At 42.0% G+C, this 5,368-nt stretch overlaps 1 long non-coding RNA gene across 1 annotated transcript; it reads left to right on the top strand.

The window, feature by feature from the left end:
- The first annotated feature begins 267 nt into the window (after positions 1-267).
- LOC128929661 (uncharacterized) lies at positions 268-5,005 on the top strand. The gene is made up of 3 exons (XR_008476454.2): positions 268-310; positions 3,008-3,109; positions 4,043-5,005. It is a non-coding gene; the product is annotated as an uncharacterized LOC128929661 (long non-coding RNA).
- The last annotated feature ends 363 nt before the right edge of the window (positions 5,006-5,368 follow it).

Genomic DNA, 5,368 nt, shown 5'->3' with positions numbered 1-5,368 from the left:
TAAGCATTGAACTCAAATGCTTGATTCGCCTGCCCAGAAAAAGGCCCTGGAATACCTGACTCCAATCAGCAGCCATTTGAAATGAGCTATAAACTGCTCCATGGGTAAAGTTAGGTGGCACTGCCTTATCATGTAATTACTTAAAGTAAATGCTGCAGGGCAGTGTGAGAACTCTGGACTTGGGGGTGGCCCCAGGAATCTCTCTCTGTATCAAGGAAGGATTTGTTCTCAAACAAGATAAAGGGAGTCCTGGTGCTAATTAGCCCTGGGTTCCAGTGAAGCCTTGCTGACAGAAGCCATGTTGATTTAGGTAAGTTACAGCCTCTAGATCTTGATTTTCTCACTTTCTCACCAGTTAAATGAGCACTTGTCTTTTATCTCGAAAGCTTGACTATACCTTGACTCTCAGATAATCTTCCTGAGTCTTATTTTTATAGTCTGATTTAATACTAAGTCCTTCCAGTTTAGCTCCTCTGTGTTCCTCTTATTTTTTAATAGAGGAATAAAAAGACAGCCTTTTCTACTAGACAGCCAAGATTCCCAGGCGGGCCCCTCTCGGAAGAAACACATATGTCTGTCAAGATTCTGAAAAAAATGTATCCTCTTCAATTTCTATGTTTTTCTTTAAAATAAAATATATAGAAACCACAAACATATTTGTAGCGTTCCCACCCGATGCCTTCATACTTGAAGGAAGTGTTGGATTTTCTTGTTCTTTGGCTCAAAAAGCAAAGAGTGACATCAGTAAGCGAAAACTGCAAGTTCCACTGCCCTTTCCCTATTAAACTTCAATGTTTACTTCTCAGGGGATTGGCCAAGAAAAGTCCATTTGGGCTGGAATGCAGCATATTTAGTCTCAGAATTAAGGTAATTTCTTTGGAAGAGTTTCAACCAAATCAATTTATTTCAGAGATGTTGGTGTTGGTTCCCTTTTAAAAATTCCAAAGCCCCAGGCTATTTTGCTGTACCTGCTCTGCTAACGCAATTCCAGGCTGGCTCTTATGCGAAAAGCCACACATACTAGGTGTATGGGAGTCAATGTGCAGGCTCTGGGTGCACACCTAGGAAAAGACTGTGGTTTTATAGGGAGAATGCAGATGTGTAGCTGTGCAGGCCCTTGGGAGCCATGAAGACCCACGGACTTGAGGGATTCAAACAGGAACTGCCCCTTGTATCTATAAATTTCCTTCAAAAGTAAAACACTTTCATGCACATTTTTTCATTTGCTCCTTAAAACAATGTTTTAAAATGGGCAGAATATAAATCATTACATCTATTTTCATAAAAACATACAGGGGTTTGGTTGTATTAACTGTCTTGGCCACAGCCTCCTGGGTGGCAAAAGGTAGATGAGAAATGAAGTCCTCTCGTGAGTCTTGCTCCTTTCTCGAGCTATCCTGCCTATCAAATCAGTAAGAATGTGAGTGAGAAGTTGTTCTGAACTGGCTTTCCTTGGAGATGAGCCAACGAGAACACAATAGGAAGATGTCAAAGAATTACTTAAAGACCATTTAGAAATCTCCCTTCTAAAATGTTTCTCCTATTTGCTTGCCAGTGACGCCCAAAGTTCTACCATTAAAAGGCCACTTCTTCAGTGAAGAATTAAGAGTCATATTTTCTGGTGTGTAAGGAGTTCCCAAAACAAGAGTCATCAAAGTGCTAATGGCGTTGTCAAGCACTTCTAGAGAACTTTTAATGACAGCGACATGAGTGAATATTCTTTTCTTGTTCCTGATAGGCATATTTTATCGTGTCAAGAAAGTAACTATCATCCCTATTTTACTAAAAGTTGCCAACATAAGTCATTCCTCTTATACAAACTGGCATTTTGCTGTCCCTAAAACAGCTGATAACCACCCCTCATTATGCCAAGTCTGTGTTCATTCTGGTTGCTGAATCAGGATCTTATCTGTCCCAGTTCTAGAGCTAGAAAGCCTCTGGATTTGCTTAGAGATTACCTGTTCTTATTCTTCGTTCAGTATATGAACAAGAAGATTATGAGAGAAGCCAAGACCACATATGCACTTATGTCTGAATGCTAAAGCCCAACTCCATCAGTCAAATGCTGCTTTTCTGATGCCACTTCCGTGTGTTGCATCAGCAACAACAAAAAATGCAGCAACCCAAAGCTTCTTTTCAGTTCCTGAAGTCCCTTCTTTTGTGCAAAAAACCCTACCCCTCACCTTTGCTGCATTATAAAAAATCTATGAAGATTATGCAACTGAAAACCATCCAGTTCTGTGTAGATGGATTTCTCAGGAAGGAAAAATAGTATCTGGCTCCAACTTTGCTTGTTTAAAGACCTAGTGATTGTCATTTGAATCCCAACTCTGCCACTAACTAGTTGTTTAACAAGCTAAGACGCTACTTCTGGGTCTCAGTTTTTTCACCAATGAAATAAGAAATATCAACAATATTTCTTTTTTTTTTTTTTTTTTTGAGACGGAGTTTCGCTCTTGTTACCCAGGCTGGAGTGCAATGGCGCAATCTCGGCTCACCGCAACCTCCGCCCCCTGGGTTCAGGCAATTCTCCTGCCTCAGCCTCCCAAGTAGCTGGGACTACAGGCACGTGCCACCGTGCCCAGCTAATTTTTTGTAATTTTTAATAGAGACGGGGTTTCACCATGTTGACCAGGATGGTCTCGATCTGTTGACCTCGTGATCCACCCGCCTCAGCCTCCCAAAGTGCTGGGATTACAGTTGTGAGCCACTGCGCCCAGCCCAGAAATATCAACAATATTTCTATTGACCATTCCAATATTTCAATCCTGAAATTGTATTATTCAATAATCTTAGATTCTCTGAATGGGTAAAAAGAAGAGAAGGTGGCAGGTGTAATCTCACACACACTCAGCAAAGTTCTTAGAGCCTACAGTATGATGACTGGAATTCCTCGCCCCACAAATGAGGTGGGGTTTTTCCCCCAGTAAATTATCAGGTTTACCCATTACCTGACACTCACACTGAAGTGTGAATGATTGGCAGCTGATTCTTTTCTGAAAGCCAGGTATGAAATGGAGCAGCTGATGAGAAGAAATATGCATCAAGTACCAGAAGGATGGGGAAGAGCAGAATAAGTTCCAAGAAGAGGAAGTGAGATATTCTAAAGGTGGGCTTTATGATGGGGTGGCCTTGGCAGGTTAGAGGGCAAAGGCAAGCCTAAGTTTAGCCTTTCAAAGCTGAAAATGAAACACCAGGGAGTCTGCTCTCCCTCCCTGTGCCAGAATGGCCTCCCCTTTAGAGTGCAATGCTGCCTGAGATCCATCAGTCTCTGAGGTCAGAGGTTAATGTCCCACCCTGACTCAGGTCACCTCTCAACCCTTTTCTCTGAAACTCCAGCTCTACATTTTTAAGATCCATATAATAAAATGTGACCCTGAGGTCCACCCCATTAAAGGATAAAAACAGTAATCCAGATATATACAACGTTTCAGATACATGGAAGCTCCATTTGCCTCTGTTCTGAAACAGAATGCTGACAGATTTATGATAATTTGGATATTGTCTTTCTTCATCTATTAAACTTACTGCACAGAGGATTGTGAAAAGTAGAAAAGAACCTCAACTCTCTTGGTTAAAATATATGGTAATGCCTATTGAGCTCAAGATAAGGAGAGATTTTTATTTCCTCCTGTAACACATTCTTAGAGAGACTAAAGAAATAGGTTATGGCCCTATTTAAAAGTTGGCCAGTTAACCCTTTTGAATATCAACCTTGGCACAGTAGGTTATAGCTTACTTGAAGGAAAAGAGGTGAGTTATTATTGATTATTGAATCCATCAAAATGTGCAGCAGTTTCTGGTATGCAATCCATGGCCAATATTTATTATGGTTGATGAATGAACTTGAAAGTGGCCATTGGGGAGTGTGTGTTCTGGAATGAACAGAGCACTAGGCTGGAGAAGTAAGAATGGCTGGAGTTTCACCATGATCATGCCACTGACCTATTTCAATGACCTCTCTTGGTTTCTTGTTGGTGTGACTAAGAAGTGTCGTAGATTGCTTGCAAAGATTACCACAACAATTCCTTTTATTCTGCAGGCCTTTCTGCAACGTGACTTTGCCAATTTACTATCAAGAGGTGGAGTCTACTTCCCATCCCCTTGAATCTTGGAGATCCTTATAATTTGCCTTGTCCAATAGAATGCATCAAAGGTGACGTTGGTGACTTCTGAGACCAGACCTGAGGAGGCCTTGCAGCTTTCCCCCTCATAGAACACTGCCCTGAATGTGCCACATAAGGAAGCTGGCCTCTTTTAGGATGAGAGGTCACGTGGAGAAGAACAAGAACCTCCAGGTGACAGCCAGCACCAACTTCCAGGCACGTGAGTGAGGCTATGTGGGACCTTGGAGACCACCTTGGACTCAAGCAGACAGCAGTGATCTGAGTGATCCCAGGGAAAGCAGAGGACAGACAGACTCAGCCAGCCCATAGAACTCTCAGAAAGCATACATTATTTTGCTTGAAACCACTGAAATTTTATGTGGTTTGATAAATGGCAAAGGCTAACCAAACTAGGAGTTAGACCAGATGACTTCTCAGGTACCTTCAACTTTATGATTTCAAAATCTTTGTAGAGAACGAGTCATAATGGTAACAGAACAAGGTCCCTGGAAGCATCTACATTCTACACCACTGCTTTTGCAGAGAAAAAAACCAACTGCTACACAGAGGAGAGATCTTCCCAAGTTCGTCTCATAAAATGCTCACTTGTGTAGCATAGATTCTGATAGGAAGGAAAGCAAAGCGGAAGGAAAGCAAAGCGGAAGCAAAGCCCAGCCCACTGCCCACACCTTCATGAAGGATCCACACACATATAAGGCTGTGCTTCTGCTCTGTGTCAGAGTCATGAGCCCTCCTTTCTGAAGAGCAGCAAGTCCATCACAAGAAAGCCCCAGGAAATAGCCCACACCACTAGACCATCATTCCCTTCGGAAGACCCTGCATCATTTTACCCTTGTCTTGGGACCAAATTTCAAATGTAATTAAAGAGTTCAGCTTAACTTTGGAGAACCTCGGGCTTTCTAGCACACATTCCTGATATTCATTTGGATTTCCAACAATGAGTTTATCCCCTCTATACCATATATCTTTTCTATCTGTCTTAGAAATGATTACTATAGCCTGCGTGTGGGCTTTCTGCCGCTTTTATCTGCATCTCTGAAATTACTCATGAAAATCCTTCTCCCTGAAGTGTGAGCCATTACTAGCATGCTGCATAGTCTGGCATTGATTTAGAGACAACCTGGGAATTTCGGGGTTGGGCTTGGATCTATCTGAAAGGAGTTAAATGTTTGGGGCAGGGGTGGAGTGCTGTTCCAACAAAATGGCAAAAGTAAACTTCAAGATGAGTGTCAGTAGAGAGA

The sequence above is a fragment of the Callithrix jacchus genome, chromosome 14, assembly GCF_049354715.1.
Source record: "Callithrix jacchus isolate 240 chromosome 14, calJac240_pri, whole genome shotgun sequence".
Lineage (NCBI taxonomy): Eukaryota > Metazoa > Chordata > Mammalia > Primates > Cebidae > Callithrix > Callithrix jacchus.
Note: the sequence above shows the minus strand (reverse complement) of the source record. Positions and strands in the feature narration are given on the sequence as shown.